The sequence below is a fragment of the Elaeis guineensis genome, chromosome 10 (assembly GCF_000442705.2).
Source record: "Elaeis guineensis isolate ETL-2024a chromosome 10, EG11, whole genome shotgun sequence".
Classification (NCBI taxonomy): Eukaryota; Viridiplantae; Streptophyta; class Magnoliopsida; order Arecales; family Arecaceae; genus Elaeis; species Elaeis guineensis.
In genome coordinates, this window is record NC_026002.2 from 20,948,905 (window position 1) to 20,974,804 (window position 25,900).

Consider the following 25,900-nt stretch of genomic DNA (forward strand, 5'->3'; position numbering starts at 1 on the left):
AGTCCGAAATTTTATTTAATATATAATATTATATAATATAAAATATAACATAAAGATACTTTTTTCATCTCCATCCTCATCTTCTTCATGACTTCCTCTCCGCCTGGCCACTCATCCTTCCAATCACTTCCCCACCATCCTATCGACCCCCCCACTCCCAAAACCAATCCCTCATCTCTCCTCCTCCTTCCCTCCCTACCTACACCACCTCTCCAAAGTCCAAACCCTCATTCCCAACCAAAGCCACTTCCTCACAATCAACAATGGATTCTCAAACCCATAATAATGATTTGTCAAAGTTTCCAATATATCCGTGTCAGCTCCGATCCTCATCATTGCTACCACCCCATGCCCCTATCTCTCCATCCCTTCCTCACCTCCCCTTCAACTTTGCAGCTCTTACCTATTGCCATTGCCCACCTACTCGCCACCCTTTAGAAGAGCTTTCACCCTTGCTCCACCCTGCATCAATCTTGACTTGATCATTGCCCTCATCGATGTCGACTTCCTTGTTGCCCTTGTCAATACCATTTGCCATTAGACCGTGATCAAGGTCCTCTTCCATCCTCTTATATATGTTTTATTTTAATAAAAGTTCAATACTCTTGATAAGTGCAAGAAAGAAGTGGTATGTCAGTTTAATTCTATCTACATAATGAATGCACAACTTGGCCATGCATATTTAGAGGGTGGTGATACTTATGAGGAGAGACTCCAAAATAAATTTGATGGTATGACTAAAGATGAGTAGAAAATTTAATAGAATATTAGAAATAAGATGATCTTAAAGTAAGAATTGATTTGTTTATTTTATGTGTTTTAATCTTGATTAGAAAGTCTCTATCAAGAATTTGTAGAATAGAGTTAAGCAGAGTGCGGTTCATAGGATTGCCACTAAGTCTTTTGCTCGATTCGAGATTGAAATGCTATAAACTCTAATATAAGCAAAAAATTATAATAATTGTACTCTTTTTTCCTCATAGAAATAGTGATGCAATCTATCAATTTATTGTGTAATAATAGACAAAGAACTGGTGCCACTTAATGCAACAAAATTTTAGAAGGTAACTCATCAAAGATCCGATATGACATGAGTTTGTTAGATGTATACTCTAGAAACTAATATAGCTGACATATTGTAATAATTTTAGGACATATTTTTATACTTAAATTATTGACTTATCAATAAAGTAGGTAAGTTCTATCCATTCTTGTCTTATGTATCCGAGAATCGTCTAAAAAATTAATAATTTAAAGATACTATTTTAAAAAGTTTAGTATTTGAGACATGCATAATTAATTCTTAAATTATTCTCGATCGATGGATCATATTGAAGATGGTAACTGATTCGATTAGATCGGCACACGGATCGCTTCCTTCAGCATAAACTAGTTTCGAGTCTATAGTATAAAAATACTGAGCGAGAGTGTATGTGATTGTTAGAGAACATCGATATTGAGCATGATCATACGAGAGATCATATGGATGTCTACTCACTCGTTAGTGATCTTCTCAATGCAGTAGTAGTGTAAATAATTTTTTGACCTGTGGTACCTCTGCTACTCACAGTGGGATTGCTGTAGTCTGACTGCATATAAACATGATCTCCTAGTCATTTAGATCTTTGTAGCATATATCGATGATCAGTGCATTAAATATATCATAAAAAATATTAAAATTTTTTATATTTAATTCTTATTATTTTAAATTTGATATTTTTTATATTTTTTTTCAAAAATAATTAATTATGAAGATTTTATTACAAAATAACAAGCAACGGTCCTTCAACACGTACAGATAAAGCTCGAGTCTAAATTCAGACATGTTACATATACAACGTGTAAAGATATACTAATGTCAAGGAATCAATGAATAAAAAAAAAGAAAAAAAAAAGGCATGGGCATTATAAAATAATGAGACCCGTGGTTTATTTAAAGTAATAAAAGAGAAAAGGTGGCCTGTGACAGTGGGTCTTTGGTGATTTAGGAGTGGGTCCATAGCTTGTGGATGAGTTGGTTTAAATCTGAGTGAGAGTGATTAAGGAAAGAAAAAAATAGATGAGTTATCCGAGATATATAAACCTAAAATCTCATTTTCTTCAGCTCTAGAAACTAGTTCTTCCTACAAAAAATAAGAAGCATATAACGAATTAAGTGACACCCTTTCGGTACCTATTACATCGAACTCAACTCCTAATCCAAAAACTCAATTTATAAGTATTTTAGAAGAATAAATAGAAGAAGTTCTCAACAAACAAAGGTCTATGAATGGGTTTGTAAACTATCTTGTTAAAATGAGAAAGAAAAAACTGACTAAAAATGGGGTCGTGAACTACTTTCTGAAGATTGACAATAAAATACTAAAATTTATCAATAAAGAGATTGTAGACCATCTTCTTGAGATTGGCAATCTAAAATCATTGAAATTTATCAATCTAATATTCGACACTATATAGGTGAGAGAATCTGCATTGTGTCTAACTGAAGATTGTAAATTTAGCACTCCTAGGAGGCAACCCAAATTTTTGTATTTTATTTTTATTTTTTTTAGTTTATTTAGGATCCCAACTCGTATCTGACTGAAGACAATAAACATAGTACTTTTCGGAGGCAACCCAATTTTTACATTTGAATTTTTTTTTTTAGCTTATTTTTTTTTTGAGTTTAGGATTAAGTTAGGTGGAGAATAAATTTTGAAAAGACTTCGAGTGGAATCATAAAGACCAGATCGAATCAAGTACACATCTGGATCACGTGACATCTCTTTTTTTTTTTCTCTTTATCTGCACCCTCTTTATTTTTTCTTGCTCTATTGGAAACAATGTCGATTAAATTGAGAAGAAGAATAATAAAAAAAATTATAAATCTTCAAATAAGTTAGTATTTAATATTTAGGCATCTGATTACGCTTAAAAATCGAGTTGAATCAAGTATTTTTTTTTAAAATAAATTGATGTACAGATCAGAGAGTTTGTAAGATATCGAAGAATCAAGTATTAAGAAAATTCAATAAAAAATTTTTTTGAACATAAACACTTTTTTCTTAAACACTTCTAATTTTTTCTACTAGCATCACAGAAAAGTTTACTTCCTATGAGTTTGTGTAGAGTAACTATATATTTCTTTATAACAAAAAAAGAAAAAAATTTTCAAGAACTTCGTACTGAGTAACCGAGGCTCTTTACCTAAGCAAGCATTGAGTTTCACGTCAAAAAGTATGAATAGCAAAGAAGCTCTGTTGTAAAGCTAGTTTTAACGCGTAGAGTTAGTAAGTCTGAGGAATATTTTATACATAGTATCTTAAAGCCATCTGGTTCGGAAGTTATTAGCTGAAAACTTGCGGCATGGGTCAGATAAAAAGTTGAAGGAATTAAGACACTTAATAGCAGTATAATATTAACAAAAAAATTTAAAATATTATCTCCCATCAAGTAATCGGATCCCTTTGCCTAAGTAAGTATTGCGGTTCGCATCAAAAAGTGAGCAATGTGAAAATATTTTTATAATAAATGAAGGACAGAAGTAACAATACACTTGCCCATATGAAGGTTAATGATGTGGAGATAAAGGTAGGGACACTTTAGAAAAAATTCAAAAAAGATTTAATCTTCTTTACTTAATTTCTACATTGATTAGTACTAATACCCTAATAACATACCTCACTCTCGCTTTACTGAACATCAATATCTCTTTTTAAAATTGTCCGATAAAATTTAAAATTCTAAGTTAAATGACTAAATCTTTTCTTTACTCGAAGATGAGAAAAGTTCAAATTGGAAGGGTGTGATCAGTGCATTAAATATGTCATAAAATATATTAAAATTTTTGATATTAAATTTTTATTATTTTGAATTTGATATTTTTTATATTTTTTTTCAGAAATAATTAATTATGAATACTTCATCGCAAAACAACAAGCTACGATCCTTCAATACGTGTGGATGAAGCTCGAGTCCAAATTCAGACCTGTTACATGCACGATGCGTAAAGATATACTGATGTCAAGTAATCAATGAATAAGAGAAAAAATAAAAAATAAAAAAAAAGGTATAGGCATTAAAAAATAATGGGACCCATGGTTTATTTAAAGTAATAAAAGAGAAAAGGTGGCCTGTGACATTGCGTCTTCGGTGATTTGGGAGTGGGTCCATAGGACCATAGCTTGCGGCTGAGTTGGTTTAAATAATTTCTTCATAGAGTTTAAGCAGCTTTGGGTGATTTAAAACAGTGAGCAGGCACTGGTTTCAACTGGCACAGTCCAAATGAGTGGATCCATGAGCAAACAAAACTCTGGCATATGGAGTGGGTCCGAGCAAGCGCTTTGGTGCATCTGGATTTAAGCAAGTGGTCTTCACAAGCCTATGATGCAGCACGCGCTGGTCTTCACGGTGGGAAAATAAAGTGGCACGCACTGGAAGCAAGGCTTGGCGCATGATCGTAATGGTAGTTTTAAATCGAGTTTTACATGGATTCTAGGACCGACTTCTACCAGAATTCGAACTCTTCAGCAGCACGTGTTCCAGCACTATTCTATTAGTCCCATAGCATAAAACAACAAAAATCTCTCCCCCCGAATCCTATAAAAAGGACTCCAAACATACAAGAAAAATCAATTAAGAGAGAGGGAGGCTCAAGAGGGGGTAGCAGGTAAGACTTGGATTGAAGGCTGCTTTGAGGCAAGAGGTGCTGAGAAAAAGAGCTTTGTTCTTATGCCATCTCCATACCTACACCATTTCGAAGATCAGATCCAAAGAGAAGAAGAAGAGAAAGCTCAATTTGCTCTGAGGAGGTTGAAGAAAGAATGAGAGGTCATCAACCATCTTTTTGACGAGACTGCGCCAATCTACTTCAGATCTTTGTTACAATTTATTTTATTTTATTTATTTATTTTAATTTTTTTATAATTAAATTTTAAATTTTAGTTAATACAAAATTTTATTTTTTGTATTTTAAATTTTTACTCTTTGTTTTTATGGTAAGTAGATGCTAAGATCTAGATACTAGATCTTAGTATTAATTTATTTTTATATTTTTATATTTTTATTATTTATTTTTATTGTAAGTAAAAGATAGGATCTAGTTAGTAGATCTTAGTATCAAATTATTTTTTTTACACTCTTAATTACTACTTTTCGACTTCGATCATTTTTTCAATTTTTTTTTTATTTTTTATAAAAAATAAAATTTTTAAATCAAAGTATTATCTTCTCCATAGATTTGATCCGACTCGCTACTCTCTACGTATTTTTTATTTTTTTAAAAAATCAGATTTAAATTGATAATCATGATGTCCTAACGACAACATTACGATATATCAGTTGGCTATAGTAAATTCATTGTAGGAGTAGAATGTATACTTATAAGTGATCTATCGATTTTAGTAGATAAGGAGTAGTTCTATAAGATTTCAGAAATTAAGTCCTTAAGTCAGTGGCCACAGTAAGATGATTGATAGAAAGAAAATTTTCATGAGTTTTACGTTTTGGACTTGAGCTAATCGAATTTCTCATATGATAGATGTTGGGGTTTGATGAGTTTTCATAACCTCCATCTTGTCGGAACTCATGATAAAAGAACTGAATCACATGATAACTACACCTAAAGATTTTATTTTCTATTCTACTGGATTGCCATCACATACTGCTAGGCATTACTAATAGATTGTGAGAATTCACTAGGATCATTTTAGATCGATGATCCTTGTTGGATATGAGTTAAAATTATTCTAACATATTGAAAGATATTTTTGATGATACTATGATGGAGATCATGATATATCTCACTACTAAACAAAATAGAACTTATGGAGTCATATATAAAAGAGATTCTTGACTGATTAGATGGCTAATTTATGATTATGAATTATAATAGGATTTAATTATCAATTTGATTGACGATTAATTTAATACAAAAATTATAATAAACTAATTCACTAAGTATTAGTGAATCATAGGAAAATCAATTTGCAATTGGATTGCTATTTGGCTCAATCTGATTGAGCAATAGGGTTAAAATCAGATCTCATTGAACTAGATTCAATTTAGTTTGATTTGGATTTGATTAAATCAAGCCTAATTGGATTATGAGATAATCCAATTATGAGAGAGATCAATTCTTAATTTAATTAGGACTTGAATCAATCAATTTTCTAATTAGATTAGGATCTAATCTAGATTTAATTGGGTTCCTAATTAGACTAGGATTTTTTCTATTTGGGTTCAATCTAATTAGATAAGATTAGAGCAACTAGAGAGTTTTCAGTTTGATTGGGACTCTCTCTCCCTAACGCCCTTTCCCATGCCACGCCAATTATTGTTTCACGCCCCATGTTGTTTTTGCATGAGAGAAAGGCCACGCTGGTCCCTTGTTCATGCCCTCTTTTCCTTCTTAGTGATTAGGATTAAGTTTAGTTAAATTTGAATTGGAATTGGTTTGAATTCAAATCCTTGTTTGAATTGGTTTTGACAATATCAAAACCCTAACTTACCTAATCCTATCCTATCTTTATTGGACGCCAATTAAAAGGAGGATTAAGGGGCATGTGATCTGGTTTTAAGAAGGAAGAAAATAAAAGAGAAGTGTTCTCATCTCCTCTACCTCCTATTATTCCTTCTCTTCTGTAAAAAGTCTAAGAGATTCATAGAAGGATCAAGATCAACCATCAAGGATGCGATCTCTGTAAGAGAGCTAGCATCTTGAGAAGATCAAGGAGCCTTCAATCATATCAGGCCTCGTATGGATATTCGTAGAGGTCGAATGCGTGTGCGGCTACATCAAAATCTGAAGACGTCCTCAAATCCAGATCTGAAGAAAGAATTCAGCATTTCAGATATGTGATATGATCATATATTATATTTTATTTTAAAAATCATATACATATCTCTCTTATTTATCATCATATGAACTAAATATATAAATGTTTAGTTTAGTTTTATACATGCATAGATTAAATTAGATTTAATCTAGTCTTCCATTGCTATTCAAAAATTATTATTTTTGAAAATTCTGCATGCTTAAAACATCTAAATCCAATAGTGATATCAGAGGCACATATTCATATGCATGAGAATAAGATGAGATCTGATTTCTAAATCAGATCTGAAATTTATCTGATATAAATCCGATATTGGTATGATATAAGGTTGTCCTGATATAAGGTTTACCCCTTATATTATAAAAATTATCCTATATCAATGTTGGATATTTTGAAAAATATTTTTAAAATTTTAGATCTAATTTTTATTTATATATGAGATGTATGAATATTTTTAGATCTGATATATCATGATTTGTTCGACATTGATATAAAATTAGGTTGTCCTCTATTAATGTTGAACAATTTTAGATCTGATTTTAAATCATGTATGAGAAATATGATTGTAATTTAGATTTGAAAATTAGTTTTTAGATCTGATTATTTATCATGTATGAGATATATGAATCATTATATAGATTTGAAAGTTAGTTTTAGATCTGATTATATCATTTATAAATAATTACTAAAATTTGGAAACTAGTTGCAAATTCACAACATGTTTAGATCTGAATTTAAAATTTAGATCTAAAATCTGAAAGTAGTTTCAAGATCATAATATGTTAATTAATTCACATACTTTAGATCTAGAATTTAGAATTTAGATCTGAAATTTATACCTGATAAATTGGACATGGCTAAATCAAATTAGGTCAAGTAATTTGATTACACTTAGGGTAATTGATTTGAACATAATAGAACTTAATCGATTTGAGTAGTTGATCAAATTCATTCAAGAGTTGATTAGGATTAGATCAAAAGTGCTCACGATCAAATCAATAGTTATAGTTGGTCAGGTCGATTGACATCTACATGTTAAATCGATTGATCCAAGGATCTGATTCGACTCAATGGCTCGAACCTGAATTATTTGAGCTAACCTATTTGAAATCAATTGATCAATTGATATCTAAGGTAAGTACTTGATGGTGGTTACTTAATTAAGATCCTTGAATGTTCAAGGAGAAGCTTCCCATCGATCTCTACTTACCTGATCAATTTGATAGATAATGTCTTGAATCAGGCTGCTTGGTGATTTGGTTTAGCCATGCCAATAGGACTAGTCATTTTGATGACTAATTAGATGAGATCTAAATTAAAAATCTCCTCGCATATATTAAGTCTCACATTCTTCCATCATTGTAAATGTATGGGTGTGCTACTGGTGTTGATTATTTTCGACTGATGACAGTGGTTCAGTTGCACTGAGAATACGCAATTACTCTATTAGCAAAGGATTGTTGCAGGATGATGATGTGGTTGAGCCCAATATTTATCAGGTGAGAGATCCAATGACGACTTAACTCATGCATTGAATGGTGGGTCTGACTTGACCAAAGAGTATAGCCAATATCTGTCAGATGAGCCCACATGACTTAGAGATCAAATTGCTGCAACATACTTAGAGAAGCATTGGACGAGAATTATCCACTCATCGATATGCATGTTATCAATATCTGTCAGATGAGGTGCACATAATCAATGGGACCACAATATCTACTAAAAATTCTTATCATGTTAGGATTTTCATTTCTCTACCCAGAGAGTGTGAGAGATCTGAAAAAATAGTAGGATCCTATTTATTTCTTAAAGTTTTTAGAACAAATATAATATTAAGTACAAATGTCTAACTAGAATGTCTACTTTTCGCAATTTAATCATGTCCGCTTCAAATTTTTTAGCTCGTATCCTAGAGTTCAACTGATTGATCGGAATCAATTACAAGGACTGACTCAGAAATCTCAAGATAGTCTTGATATCAGAAAAGATTAAGATATGTACTCGATCAGGATCCCCCTCTTGTGCCAAACCATCCTAGTGCTGAACAGAGAGCAGCACAGAAAAATGAATGAATGATGATAATTAGGTCAAGTGCTGCATACTGACTTCTATATCAAATGAGTTGCAAAGCTAACATGAGCACTGTCAGGATAATACTCACCTGCAAGAGTTATATGGTGAGCAGAGCCGCACTGCGTGTTTTGAAGTATCGAAAAGATTTTTCAACTCTAAAATGCGCGAAGGCCAATCGGTCCACGATCACTGTTTGACAATGATCAAGGACTTGAAGAAACTTGAGAAGCTCTGCTAGATGATGCAGAAGAAATTACAAGTAGATTTGATCTTGTAATCCCTTACTAGTTCATATGATCAATTTATTGTAAATTATCATATGAACAAGTTGGACTGCACCCTACTTGAATTAGTCAACATGTTAGTGACCACAGAAGGGACCTTGAAAAGTTCAAAGGGCTTTATTCTTATTGTGGAGCAGGCATCTTTCTCCAAAAGAAAGTCTACTTGAAAGAAAAAGAATAAGCTTACGAAGAAATAGAAGGAGAAAAGGCCAAAGAAGGATACTCCAAAAAAGGCACAGACAAAGGAAAGTGTTTCTATAACTGATGGCCATTGGAATAGAAATTGTCCCGTGTGTCTGGAGAACCTAAAAAAAAAAAATAGAAGACATACCTTTAGAAGATATGTTAAATCTACTCAACATTAATATCTAAGCAGATAGTAGTGTCGCAGGATCTGAGAGATCCAAAAATGAGATAAACCCGAAGTATTTGTGGTACCTCAATTTGATCATATAGGAGAAGATATAATATATAAATTGAAAAAACATGGGCTCCTAGGCTCATCAACTCTCGAGTCATTTTTGATTTGTGAATTCTTCTTTCGAGAAAAGATGGTCAAACTAATCCTTTATGGGACATGGGGTGAGAATCACTAAAATACTTATCCTGATACATTTTGATGTAAGCAACCCATTTGATGAGCTGGTCAGAGATGATTCTCTTTACTCTGTCGCCTTTACCGATAACCTCTCACGGTATGGGTACATTTGTGAGACACAAATATGAAGTCTTGAAAAGTTTAAAGAATTAAAATATGAAGTAAAGATGAAAATTAAAAAACCCTCAAGATTCTTTGATGAGATTGAAGAGGTATATGCTTTAATGGAGGTTTCTAACCTATCTCAAGAAAAATAGCACAGACTCAGAATGGACTCTTTCAAGTATACCTAAAGGGATGTCAGAGAGGAGGAATAAGATCCTATTAAATATGGTCTGGTCCATGATGAGCTTTACTCACTCATCCTTAAATTTTTGGAGACATATCCTACTAACTGCAATCTACTTAGGGACTCCTCTAAATCCATTTCTACCATATCGTATGAGATATGGCATGATAAGAAATCGAATCTTGATCACCTCAAGAGTTGGGGATGTCCAGCTTATATCAAAAGATAAATGGTAGACAAGTTACAGGCTAGGCTCATGAAAGCTCGCTTCATAGGATTTCCTAAGGAATTAATAGAATACTACTTTTACTTTTCAAACAATCACAATGTGATTGTGAGTCGACACGTCATGTTTTTAGAAAAATAGTTTATCCAGGATGGTGGCAATGGAAGGTTGATTAAACTCTAAGAGAAAATTTTTGAAGAGCAACGAGCTGTAGGATCCATCGAACCCATTAACACTATGTCAGTAGTTCCTCTTCCACCTCGTAGATCTAGTAGGATCTTTCGTCCTCTTGAAAGGTACTTAGATACACTTATAGAGGATGTAGAAAAATATTTTTTCTGGGAGATAAGGGTTATGGAAATGATCCCAAAATTTATGACGAGGTGATGTCAGACATCATCTTCGAGAAATGATTGAATGCTATAAAATCAAAAATTGACTCAATATATTCGAACTAAATATGGACCTTCGTGGATCCACCAAAAGGTATAGTACCCATTGGGTATAAATGAATCTACAAAAGAAAAATAGATACAGATGGTAAGGTAGAGATTTATAAAGCTAGGCTTATGGTAAAAAATTATAATCAGCATGAAAGCATTAACTATCAGGATACTTTTTCACCTGTGGCCATGCTTAAATCTATCCGCACATTGCTTGCCATTACAGCTTTTATGAGATATGGCAGATGGATATGAAAACTGTATTCCTGAATATATATCTTGAGAAAGATATCTATATGTAGCAGCCTTTGAGTTTCACTTCTAGTGATGGGGATCACAAAGTCTATAAGCTACAAAGATCCATTTATGGATTAAAGTAAGATTCTCAGAGCTGGAATACTCATTTTAACGATACGATCAAATCATTTGATTTCATCAAGAACAAGGAGGAACCTTATATATATAAAAAGATCAGTGGGAGTGCTGTCAAATTTTTCATATTGTATGTGGATGATATTCTTCTTATTGAAAATGACATTCCTATGCTGACCTTGATAAAAAGATGGTTGTCCAAAGATATCTCTATGAAAGATCTAGGCGAGGCATCCTATATTCTGAGAATAAAGGTCCATAAACATAAATCTAAAAGGATGTTTTGACTATCACAAAATATGTACATAGAGAAAGTGCTGAAGAGGTTCAGCATGGAGAACTTTAAAAGAGGACTTCTACCCCTAAGGTATGGCATAACTCTCTCCAAGAAGATGTGTCCAAGCACATCTGAGGAGATTGAGCACATGAGTAGAATCCCTTATGTTTTGGCTATAAGAAGCCTCATATATGCCATATTATATACTTGATATGATATTGTCCTTATTGTGATTGTCATAAGCAGGTATCAATCGAATCTAGGAGAACAATACTGGATAGCTATGAAGAACATCAAAGTGTGTTCGTATGCAATGATGGTGCCATTAGCTGGAAGAGTTTCAAACAATCGATCATTACATAACTAGGAAAGCTGGAGATGTCGTTGCTTTTGAGATAGCTAGGAAAGCCTTCTAATTTTAAAAGGGTTTGTTATAGAATCAGGTGTAATGTCATGAGATGGTATAGCACTATATTACGACAACATTGGTGCCATACCTCTAGCTAAGAAGCCTAGGTCTCATCAGAATTTTTAGTACATAAGAACGATAACATACAACTATCTCGAGAAGAAATATATTAAGATATGAAGAGTAGATTCTGCAGACAACGTGACAGATCCATTGACAAAGCAGTTGAGCTAGTAAAAGACTAATGTCCATCTTGAGAAGATAAGACTTAGTTTAGTAGCCAGTTGGCTTTAGGTCAAGTGAGAGATTGTTAGATATATGTCCTAGAAGCTAATATGATTGACATATTATAATAATTCTAGGATATATTTTTTATACTTGAACTATTGAATTATCAATAAAATGGATAATTTTTATCCATTCTTGTGTTGTGTGTTTGAGAATCATCAAAGAAATCAATAATTTAAAGGTACATATTTTAAAAAGATTAGAATTTGAGACATGTATAATTAATTCCTAAATTACTCCCAATCGATGGATCATCATGGGGACGGTGACTGATCCAGTTAGATCAGTGTACGAATTGCTTCCTTCGAGATAGATGAGTCTCGAATCTATGGTGTAGAGACACTAAGTGAGAGTACTGATGGTTGTTAAAGAATATCGATATTGAGTGTGATCATATAAAAGATCACATGGATATCTACTCACTCATCAGTGATCTTTTCAGTACTGTAGTAGTGTGAATAGTTTCTTATAGAGCTATTAATTGGAGTTGGGTCCATCAGGTTGGCCTGCCCCATCATGTAAATAGAGCGGGTTGACTTCATATTTTAGCAATCTATTTAAAAATAGATTAAATGACCCATCCCGTTTGGGTTGGTGGATCAGGACGGGCTAGCCCACCTCTCTTTTTTTTAGTAAAAAAGAAACTATCAAATCCTCTTATCCCCTGACCCCTTTCAACTACGTGAGCATGAGAAAGAGAGGAGAGATCGAGAGAGTTCCCCGGTGCTCGCATTGCAGCCCTTGGGTGCCCTCCTCCCCCCACTCCCCGACGAGCGTATCTTGGCCCCGCATGAGCTCCTCCATGCTCCCCGATGCCCGCATCTCGATGCCCCCCACCACCCTCCCTCCCCACCCCGACACCCGCATCCCGACCCCCCACAAGCTCCTCCATGCTCCTCGATGCCCGTAGCCCAGCCCCCTTCCTCCCTCATTTCCCGACGAGCTCCTCCTCCCCGGTGCCGCACTCCCCCCTCCCCGGTGCCGCACTCCCCCCTCCCCCTGCTCCCCGACGAGCTCCTCCACCATGATGCCCGCATTCGATCCCCACAACTTTCTCTACGATCGCACGCACCCCGCCCCTCGCCCCGATGCCCACACCCCACCCTACCCTCCATGCCCCTTCCCCATGATGCCCCCCACAGCTATCGGTCGGCAAGCATCTGCATGGTGAGGTAGAAGCCGAATATGTGGAGGTGCCAGAAGTAGCCCATGCCGAATAGGCTGATAGAGGCACAGTTGCCGATCATGCTGGCAGCGAGGAAGAGGTGGAGGTCGAGGCAGTCGCCAAGGTGGCAGGCGACATACATCCCAAGGGAGTAGCAAGCGAGGAAGGTGATGTCGATCTTGCCGAGCTTGGTGGTGCCATCAATGCCATTGAATAGGGCCCATCCATGGGAGTGGCCCCCCGAGGAGGTCGGAATAGGGGTTGAAAGGCCAAAGGAGAGGGGAAGAAGCAGAGAAGGAGGAGGAGGAGAGAGGGTAATCATGAGGGGGGTGGGAGTCGGGGTCGAGGATGGATTTGATGATGCTGGTGGGCTTGTGGGAGGCATGGTAGCAGGCGTAGGCGATGAAGGTGATGACGAAGATGAGGACGACACGATTTAATCAGGTGCTAAACCTTATTATTATAGTACTTGTTCGTTTTAAGATATTTTGTTAGCATTGGTGTTAGTTTGGCATTGTGTTTTCTATATGTTGGTAGATGGGTTAAAGTAAGTAGCACCAATTAATACAGATTATAACAAAAGTTTGTGTTTATCGTAATCAGTTCTTAATATGATCGTGAGGGATGCCATGATCAACAGAGTTGCCTGATCTGATGTCCGATCAGGAAACTACATGGTGGTGGTCATGATAATTAAAGATGATTTTGATTCCACATTCACTTACCCCCCACTAACCGACGGGCTCCCACAGGTTTACAGATTTTTTTTTAAAAGAATTTTGATGGGTTGGCCCATTTAACCCGTAGCCCATGGTGGATCGAGTTGGATTGGGATTTTTCCAACCCACCAATTAAATGGACCGATCCGCCCCGCCCCATTTAAAGATGGATCAGAGTGGGTCGGGGCTGGCCGACCCATCTTGCCAACTCTAGTTCCTTAACCTGTGGTATCTCGACTGCTCATAATGGGATTGCTGTAGTTTCACTGCACATAAACATGATCTTCTAACCATTTGGATCCTTGTAGTGTATGTTGGCTACAGTAGATTCATTGTAAGAGTAGAGTGTGTACTTATAAGAGATCTATCGATCTTAGTAGATAAAGAGTAGTTTTATAAAATTTGAAAAGCTAAGGCCTTAAGTTTGTAACCATAGTAAGGTGATTGATGGAAAGGAGTTTTCATGAGTTTCACATTTTGAAGTTATGCTAATCAAATTTTTTATATGATAGATGTTGGCGTTTGACAAATTTTCATAACCTCTATCTTGTTGGGACTTAAGATAAAGAAACTGAATCATATGGTAACTACACCTAGGGATTCTATTTTTTATTCTACTAAGTTGCCATTACATATTGCTAAGCATCACTAATGGATTGTGAGAACTCATTAAGATCATTCTAGATCGATGATCCTTGTTGGATGTGAGTTAGAATTATTCTAATCTATTGAAAGATATTTTTGATGATACTATGATGGAGATTATGGTATGTCTCATTACAAAGCATAACAGAATCAATGGGGTCATATACAAAAGAAATTTTTGACTGATTAGATGGTTGATTTATGATTATAAATCATGGTAGGATTTAATTATCAATTTGATTGATGATTAATTCAATATAAAAGTTACAATAAACTAATTCACTAAGTGTTAGTGAATCATAGGAGAATCAATTTATAATTGGATTGCTATTTGGCACAATCTGATTGAGCAATATGATTAAAATCAGATCTAATTGAATTAGATTCAATTTGATTTGGTTTGAGTTTGATTAAATCAAGCCTAATTGGAATATGAGATAATCCAATTATGAGAGAGATCAATTCTTAATTTGATTAGGACTTGAATCAACTAATTTCCTAATTAGATTAAGATCTAATCTAGATCTAATTAGGTTCCTAGTTAGACTAGGATTTTTCTATTTGGGTTCAACCTAATTAGATAAGATTAGAGCAACTAGAGAGTTTCTAGTTTAATTGGGACTCTCTCTCTCCCTAGCACCCTTCCCCATGCCATGCCAATTATTGTTTCATGCCCCATCTTGTTTTTGCATGAGAGAAAAGCCACGCTAATCCCTTGTTCATGACCTCTTTTCCTTCTTAGTGATTAGGATTAAGTTTTGTTAAATTTGAATTTGAATTGGTTTGAATTCAAATCCTTATTTGAATTGGTTTTGACCTTATCAAAACCCTAACTTACCTAATCCTATCCTATCTCTATTGGATGCCAATTAAAAGAAGGATTAAGGGGCGTGTGATCTGGTTTTAAGAAGGAAAAAAAAGAGAGAAGTGTTCTCATCTCCTCTTCCTCCTCCTATTATTCCTTCTCTTCTCTAGAAAGTCTGAGAGATGCATAGAAGGATCAAGATCAGCTATCAAGGATGCGATCTCTACAAAGAAGCTAGTACTTCAGAGAAATCAAAGTCTCCGATCAAATTAAATCTTGTGTGGATATCTATAGAGGTCGAACGCATGTACGGCTACATCAGAACCTGAAGACATTCTCAGATCCAAATTTGAAGGAGTTTAGCATTTCAGATATATGATCTAATTACATATTATATTTTATTTTAAAAATTGGATGCATATCTCTCTTATTTATCATCATATGAACTAGATCTATAGGTATTTAGTTTAGTTTTATGCATGTGTATATTAAATTAGATTTAATTTAGTCTTGTACTGCTATTCAAAAATTATTTTTGAAAATTCTCTTGCTCGTGTAGATGCTCAAGTTGATAAGAAGATCTTTATCTTTTTTTGAATATTTGTAATTCGCAAGCCATTCTTCACCATCCACAACCAATGTCATATGTGTGATTGTAAGTTTCAAACGAAAAAAAAAATCATTTTTACTATTGGGTGAGTGATTATTTCAAATATTTTTGATAGATAATTTTTATTATTCATCTTATTTATATACTAAGTTCTGATTATTTTATCTTTTATGAAATCTTTGATGCAAGACTACATTGCATGATTGAGCCAGCTTGGAATTCAATGATATTTCTTCTGAGCTAGCTATGTTTAGTTTCAAGACCCTTGTGCTCCAGGGTAAACATATTATTTTAAGATTTTTTATTTTTTGTTATAAACATATGGAGCATATGTTGTAGATTTTTGTTACAGATGGTTGAATATAATTTCTTTTTGGATCTGTGGTGGTTTAATATAAAGATCTCTATTTTAATTATATTCTCTTTGATTGTTATGATATTGTTGGCATTGAGTTGATATTTATATTTGGTTTTGTTGTGGATGTGAAGGTCATGGTTTTATACTTCATCATAACGTTATTGTTGGGATATACCGGCTAACCCTTATACGCCGACTTATCCTTGAAACGATCTGATCGACGCCCGACTCGACCCATCGAACGGACAGACGACTCCGACAATGACTGCCGACAATATCCGATCGAAGGTATGTCGGCCAAACAGATCAATACTGTCTCCAACCGATCGAGCAATCGAACTCATATTACCGACTTACTGTCGGGGGTGGTAGTCGACATCCGACTTTCACAAGGCACCAGATCAGCCGATAGTATTTTCGAGTCATCACCCGACGATCAAATACTGACATATAGTTGGCCAGCCCATCCAAATACCGTACAACCGCTATGGGCTGTTGTCCTGCCAAGGACATGCTGTACAACCACCATGGGGCATTGTCCCGTCAAGAACACGGGTTAATTTTAATGACCTGACAACCCACAATGATTTGATAGCTCCCGATGATTTGATAACTTTCCAGTTGTTTGCACCATTAATGGCGGGACCATACCGTATTCTACTATAAAATGGGGTAAGGCAATAGTTTTGGTAAGCTCTCAAGCCCTCTTAAGCTTTCTCAAGCTGAGTCCCTAGTTCTTTCCACTGTTGCTTAATCTTCTCTCTGACTTAAGCATCGGAGGGTCCCCGTCGGAGACATCTCCGGTCAGTGAGGACTTTCTTTGCAGGTGCCCGTTTCCGACGATCAGGCGATGAGGAGATTGGCCGCAACAGTTATTAACCAAGCTCTAATAGTCTTCTTGCATCCCATCACCAAAAAAAGGTGGTGGTTTATTGATTACTAACAATTCATCACAAAAAAAAGTTTTGAGTGATGAAGGTGAATCACCACAAAAAATCATTTTGGTCATTAGTTCCTTATCAAATAATCCTTTTTTGGTTATTCACCAACCATTTCTTAATCATTTGTTACCATAAAAAGGTTACCATTGAAGTTTTCCCTTCAAGGCTATTTGTGGTTTGGCACTAATTGAATAATTTTTTTGTGACAAGCAAAAACTTATTTAGAAAAGAATATTTTAGCAATGAAAATCAATCCTCATAAAAGGTTATTGTTGCTCACTTATTCTTTATCATCTCATCTTTTTTGGATTATTTACCAAAAGTTTTTAAAAAATCATTGTAAATGTTTGTTTTTAATAATTATTTCTATTTTGTCACTAATTGTATCAATTTTTCTTGATCAACAAAATTCATCACCAAAGAAGATTTTTTAGCACATGCATCAGATCCTAATAAAAGCCTATTTTTGGTCATTAATTTATTATCAAGTCATCCTTTTTAGTCTTTTTAATGATCATTTATCAATCATTTGTTACAAAAAAATTATCACTAATATTTATCTTTAATGACCATTTAGGTTGCATCATATTTTTTGATAACTTCAAGTTTTGGTCACTCAAACTTTTAACGAAGGACCCTTTAATAACCACCTAGCAATGAAATATTGCTGATCAATCTTTAATAAGAAAAGTAAAAAACTCTGTGGCCAAACTTTTTGTTGATAAAAATATGAATTTTTATAGTAATTAAACTCAGCATCAAATATTATTGAATAAAGAGGAGAGGCCTCAAGATAATTAAGTGCAAGTTGGTCTCATGCACACCTCAATCATCTCTTTATAGAATGATTGAATGCTTTTATCCCCTTTATGGATCAATTTTATATCAAGCACTAAAGACTTGTTTGGTTTGCGGAAAGTAGAGGGGGGGAGTGACAATTCGTAAGAATTGGAGAGGAGCCTTTTTATTTGGTTGGAGTTTTAAGAGGAGAAAGAATGAAAATGGCTTTTCACATGGAAAGACACTTCCTATATTTCATAGAAAGTAAAAATCCACGAAAGAGATGAATTTTGGGACTTCTATAGGATAGAAATTGATAGCCATTTTTTCTTTTCAAAAATATCTTTTTAAGATCTATGATTGAAAATCTATAAAATATGATGGATGGTTAAGATGAAATATTGAATAGTGATATATGCCAAGATCTTCATTTTTTTCTTCTTGCAAAAATCTTGAAAAATTTTCAAGAGTCGAAGGGTAGCATCTCCATTCTAATCCAGCTCTTAAATAAACCTTCTTTCTTTTCTTCCTTTCCCTACTATTTTCTTTTTTTTCCTTTGATTTTAATGCCCTTCAAGTTGAACCATGGTTGAACATATACGGACAGGAGTACTATATCCTAGTTTTTATTTTGCTATCTCCTATCTTTAATTAATTTTTAGTTAAAACAACAACACCCGACAAATATTTGATTCTCTTTTTGATGCAATATAAACATCCATATGATTTAATAATACCTTTTGTAGAGTTTTTTATCAATTCCTGTGAAGGTGTTTTATCCTTTTAACATCAGGATATTTTAATAAGACAAAATCAGCTCAGCTATGGAAGCATTTTTGGTTCTCTCTCACTTAAATAGATCAGCCAAGGTGGGTTAATAAATAGTAAAAAAAAATCTTAAAAGATGGATGTTTCAGCTTCTATGGGGTATATTGAATGGGTTATATATTCACGTGGCCTTTTTTTTTTGTTATATTAAAGAAACATGAATCGTGGCCTATAAAATATTTGCTATTGCCTATAAGGCCTCTTAGCCATATACTTTTGGCTCATTAATCTGATGAGATTTGCTTATCAGTGAATTATATTTAGAAAGTACTTCTAAAATATTTGCTATTTCAACTTGTAATTTGATCCTAAACTTATCAGTGAATTATATTTAGAAAAACTCATAATCAGATATTCTTAACTATTTATATTTTTTTTATTAGTGAATTATATTCTATGTTATTGTCACATTTCTGCTGATTATTTTGTGTCAAAATTAATACAAAAAAAAGATATTATTTATAGATTTCTAAATGCACTTATAAAGATTATTTAGTTAATTTTTGTCCTATGATTGTCTATTATTTGCTTATGATAGTTATGGCTCTTTTACTTGTGTCTAAAAAAAAAAAAGATGGCAATTAGCATTTTGGTGATATACATAGAGATGATGTTGATGATAATGTCAATGATGGTTATGATTTTTGAAATCTTGGCATGGCTGAATATTAGATTCTTAGAAAAGTATTGTATGTTTTTGATAAAACACTTGATGATAGGGTGATGAATAGAATAGCTAATCTAAAGCTTATAATAATGGAGAGTGATCAAGTTTGTATTGATCAACTTAGAATGGATAGAAGGGCATTTTGAAAGCTTTGTGAAATGTTTAAGTTGGTTGGCAAATTGAAGGGGAATAAAAATGTTCATTTGGAAGAGATGGTTGCGATATTCCTTTACACCCTAGGCCATCACTCCAAAAATAAGATTATGTAATTGTACTTTTTCAAAACGGATGTGAGAATAAGTTGGCATTTTAATACCGTCATGAATGCTATATTGAGACTTCATATAAACTTGCTAAAGAAGCCTGAGCCTATAATAAAAACATCAACAGATGAGAAATTGAAGTAGCTTAAGATGAGTTAGTATTATAGTTTAAATTAAAGGCACTATTTTACCTATTAAATTATTAAACACTTACTATTATATTTGTACCGTAGAATTATCTAAATGCATTGGATGATACTTATATTAGAGTGTGGGTTTCGGAGAAAAATAAATTCAGATATAGGTTGAGAAAGAATGAGATTTCTAAAAGTATACTTGGTGTGTGCTGAAAGGATATACTATTTACTTATGTGTTACTTGGATGGAAGGGATCAGCATATGATAATAGGGTCCTCGGGATGCCATTTCTCATAAAAATGGATTAAAAATCTCACGAGATAATTTTAAGTCTTTTATTACTACTATACTTTTCTTTATTACTACTAGTACATGTAACGCAACATAGTGGCTCATTCAAATATTTTTTTAAACTTTGAACCAGGTTTTGGATATTACACCCATCATGGGCAGGAACATGGCACTGAAAATAACCTCACCACAGGCTAGAATATGATACTTGAGTCCACCAGTCATGGGTTGGAGCATGATCATGATTAGTTCAAAATTATAAAGATAATTATTGATTGATTCGAATCATGGTAGTGAGATATAAATGATAAGATATAAAATCATGATTAAGTAAAAAGAGTTTTACTTAATGACATCTGTATGGTACATCAATTTTGAAAAAGATAGATATATGATGGTATATGATGTATATTTTTATAAATATCAATACTGAGTTATACTGGTACTTGACATAAGATTTTATGATTTATGTTCTCTCTTTGATATTATTTATCTATTACTTTCAAATTATACTTCTATATTGGTGTGAGTTGTGAGGATTTTTAGATTGTGAAGCTCACAACCCTCTTCTTTCCTTTCCTTTTTAGAATTGCAAGATGCTCGTGATTAGCTATAGTTGGGGTTTATGGATGAACGGTTGAATAGATAGAGCATCATTGATATCTGATTGGATGATTAAAAAAAATAAATTTACAATTATATAAATTTTATTAATTATTATGAAATTAGATCATTATTATTTATGGATATTGAGATTGTATCAGATTTTAAGGCCTTACATGATTTATAGGGCATTGCTTTAGGGTTCATGTGGCCATGTCACATGATCGATCCGGATACTGAGTTCGGAGTATGATAACTTTAAAGCTCTCGAAGTAGTCCAAGGGGTCGGTAATACTATCATATATATTGAGCTGTGATATCTTAAATCGGGGAGGAATAGATTCCTCCATGATCTTTGTGAGAATAGAGGCTTAATGGTGAACTTCATATCATTCCCAAGCTCAGCATCATGCTGTTGTAGAGCTTTATGGTGGCAGTCCATCTCCTCAAGCTTGTGATTTAGGTCAACCTCTCCGTAGAGACTCTCATATAGATGAAGAGAAAAGTGGTGAGACATCAATCCATTTTGAGATAACGATCTTGGGGATTGATGCTTTCTGTCTTGTCCAAAACTCCGCAAACAAGAATAGTGACTATGTAAGGCCCTCCCTAGGCTTTGAGGGTAGGAGGATGGCTCTATTGAGCCCACCTCAGGCTCTGAGGAGGAGAATGGTAGCTTAGTTGTGTTTGGACCCCATGATCGCTCGGCTCATAAGTCTGCTATTATTGTTGCTGTTGATGGTGGTTGGCGATCTATTGCAAATTATGAATGACTATAGTTAGCACCTGAACTACTGCATGAGTAGCTAAAACTGCTCTCGTAGTAACTGATGGTGCTATCGCGGCTTCGATAAAGATGGATCTCTTTGATGGTCTTATAGAGAGCTATTAGACTAAGCATATTTGGTGGGGTAATCAAAGGTGTTGCTTGCACTCTTTAAGACTTCATGGTTGTAAGTTGTCTATTGTATAATGGACAATCAGTTAATGAAATCATGGCTCTTTCACTAGCGCCAATCTATTAATATTGAAAATTAGTCTGACTAAGGTATCAAACTATCAGAGCTATTGGAGAGCTCAGATAATCGATAGAATTAGATTGGAGGAGTCAGCCAAGGATCTTGATGTGCCTTCTAGGTGACAATGCTCTGCTTGCTATGCTCTGATGGTGATAAACCCAATGTTAGCCGCTTTCGAGGCAATGCTAGGAAGAGGAGACCATGCTTATACCTTTGTGCCAACATCAGATCCAATATGAAACCACACAAATGAAGAAGTCTTCTTCCAAGAGAGTATCCGATAGGAGACCCACTGATGCCTAAGTCAGACTAACTCTCAGAGAATAGTGGAGGTGTTATACAAATGACAGGATGACAACATAGGGGTGCAAAAGGGGCTCAAATGCACTTATGTGGATGATCCCCTTAGGAATGGATGAAATAGGCGAGAGGCAGTGCCCGTTGTTAAGGAATTTAGACATACAGATCAGTTACTTTTGGTAACCAATCGCACATCCCGAAGATCATATATGGGCTTTCACCTATGCATCATGCTCTATGCATCTCACCTATGTAGTTATGAAAAATATTATGATCGTAGTCGAGATATCGCCAACTATGAGGATTTGAATTCTTAATGCATCTCTAGGTTAGCCATGTAGTGAGGTTTACTTGGTTGATTGGAAGCTTTGTGACGAGTTCTGATTGGTCAGTCTATCAAGTTGGTTGTGGATAGCTCCAAAATATATCAATGGGGATACAATTTAAAGTAAAAAAAAAATTCAAGAAAATTAATTTCTTTAAAGAGTAGATTTATAATTAAGGTAAGGAATTAGAAATACAAAACTAAGATTTATCTTTTGTTTGTAAAATTTGCAAAAAATGTTGACTGATTTATGGATGCATATGTTAGTTTGTTTCTGTTGCTGTCGATCTCTCCGTTTGAGGTCGGTCGCCGAGGTAGATGTGGCCAAAGTGAATCCGTCGTTGGAACTTCATCCGAATACCTACAAAACAAGTCCATACCGAGGGGGTGGCTTCGGTGTAGATCCTCCGACGCTCAGTCAGGAGATGAAGAATGATGAGAGGAGAGAATTAGGAGTCAATTGATTATCTTTGGAGGGTCTCAAAGCCTTTATTTATCGAAAAAGAGTTGGAGTCGTATCCGTCTCGAAGTCTTGATAATTTTTAAATTTATCACACTGATAGATTCAAAAAAAGACTTTCCTTTTACAGGAGATCTGGTTGCAATGGAATTCTTCCTTATCTGGACATTCTCAATTTAGAGGAATGACTAATCTTCTAGTACAAGGACCAGCTCAGCCTCAACCGACCTAGTTGATCGTCTTCATCCATGGCCAATCTTGAAGATCGTCCAGGCTGGAGAACCGAAATTTGCAGAGTGGATGCTTATTATTTTGCTTGTTGAAGTAGGTTGGTGATATGAAGTAGATAGCCCACATCCGCCCTTTAGTCCGATGAGAACTACCTCCAGTAGCTCAGTTGTGACTAGCTTGATGATGATGAAGATCTTTGGGTCGAGGCAGAAGTACAAATCTACAACAGATGTCCTCCACTCTCGAGGTCGAGACTGAGATAATCAAACCGTTCATTGGGACACGCATCAAGAATCAAATGACTGAGGTGAATCACCTTTAAATCTGGAACGTAGGTTTCTCTGATCTATGAAAACTATGCTTTAACCAATTAGCGATCACCATTTGTCGAACATCGATCGGAGAAGATAAATCATCAGTAGATTGGAGCCGTCCTGGAGTTCTATAAATAAGGCCACGGTAACTTCTATTTTACTGCTTTCACTATTCGGAGGGGGGAACTCTGACACTTGGGTGAATCCGCATACTTGCTTGGATAAAGCTAAGCTATACCTACTCATCATCCTCCGTTTGCTCGGCCGTTTTATTTTTAGGCCAGTTCTTTCCTCCCTAACCATGAGTGAATCTAGTTCGCTTTCCGATACTTGGAGCATAGGTGATGGTTTTAGGAGTGCAGATTTAGAGGCAATAAGCTCGAATGATGACGTTAGAAGTGCAACCCCCAAGACATTGAGCTCGAAGAATGACATTAGGGTGTAGACCCCGAATCTGACATTGCTTATTCTTCAGAAAGATTCGAGGTTTCGAACTTCGGTCTATGCAAAATAGATTCCGTTCTCACCTCTGAGGACTTGAAAATGATCAAATTGAAATTTTAAATTCCAACAGAATTCAGACTAGAGGTCGCCATTCTGGGTGAAAGAATAGCTCTTTCTTGTTCAGGCCAAGTTGGCTTTTTAGGGATGGCAAAATTGATCTGACCCGATGGGTATACACCCTATCCGAACCCGATCAAACTCGAAAAATAGGGTTTGACCGAGTTTGAGTTCGGATTTGGGTAAAATTCGAAAACTATAGTACGGGTATGGGTAGGGTATGGGTAGTGCTATTTTCTATCCGAATCCGATCCGAATCCGATCCGAACCAATGGGTATGGGTAATACCCGAACCTATATCCGAACCCATATCCGAATATATATATATACATATATATATATATATACATATCCGAATATATATATACATATACATATATATATACACACACACACACACACACACACATACATATATACACACACACACACATATATATGATCTCTCTCTCTCTCTCTATATATATATATAATTATATATATGTATGTATGTATATGTATGCATGCATATATGTATGCATGTATGTATGTGTGTGTGTGTTAGAAGTGTGTATGTGCGTATGTATGTATGTATGTATGTATATATATATAATTGATAATTCTATTTTTGATTGATAATATGCATAAAATTATTTTTTTTTTTTTTGGGGTATAGAATGGACGGGTATGGGTTGGGTATGGGGCAGATATGGGTTGGATATGGGGAAATGGGTTACCCACGGGTATCTCCGAATCCGTTGGATATAAGGATGGATATCTCTTTTCTTATCCGATTGGGTATCGGGTAGGATTTGGATATAAGGTATTAAGTTTGAGTTTGGAGATGGGTAGTATACTACTCGACCCAAACCCTACCTATTGCCATCCAAGTTGTACGAGGAAGCTCTGAAGGTCGGAGTTCGGTTGCCTTTCTATTATCTCATAGTAAAATTTTTTAAATTATATAGAATAAGTTTCTGTAGTATCGCGCTGAATTCATGGTGCGAGATCATTGATTTCTTTGCTCATTGCCTTCTCCTTGGGGTCGAGCAGACCTTCCATCTTTTTTGAGCCTTCTTCATATTAAAGAAGTATCCTACAGAGAATGGATGGTGGTATGTTTTTCCTCAATAGGGATGTCATCTCTTTCGAGATGCTCCTTCTTCAGTTCATAACTGGAAGGAGTATTTTTTTTTATCTCGATCGAGTAAACCTGAGACTTCTGCATGTCATGAGGTAGATCTTATTGGTCGACGGTCAGGGCTCCAATTTTGTCTGATGTCGAGGAGGAGGTGTTAAAGTGGATCTTCAGTAAGACTCCCCCTTCGCTAGCTGAATTTCTTATTGAGGATACTTTGTTTCGGGTTGGGTTAATTCTAGCTGACCTAAAGAGTGAGTTGTTTTTCATACATCATTTTTAGCTCGTCATTTTTTGCATTTTTTACTAACTTCGTATGCCATGTAGAAATGGACCTCAAGGACATCGAGGCTCTTCATCGGGCTATGAAGAGAAAGAAGATGAGCATGGCCTCAACTCCAAAGCGCGGCCACACCGAGGCCGTTCTTACTCAGCCCATTGCTGGGGGTTCCTTGAGGCTGAGGGAAATCCCGAGGAAGGAGTCGTCAGCACCAGCGAGGGTAGTGGTGCCGTTACAATCTGTCACTCTGCAGGAGCCTGCCCCTCGACCTTTTGCATCTTCATTGCAGAAGAGTTCGGACAGGCCCCAAATTTCTATGAAGATGTCTTCACGCCCGACCGATGTATAGGTTGGGTCTTCTGCTCCGATAGGAGCTTCTTCGGATGCCGACGTTTAGGACACCCGA

At 35.2% G+C, this 25,900-nt stretch overlaps 1 pseudogene; it reads left to right on the top strand.

Annotated features, from left to right (window-relative positions):
• The first annotated feature begins 19,456 nt into the window (after positions 1–19,456).
• Positions 19,457–25,843, top strand: LOC140852189 (uncharacterized; annotated as a pseudogene).
• Positions 25,844–25,900: the final 57 nt, after the last annotated feature.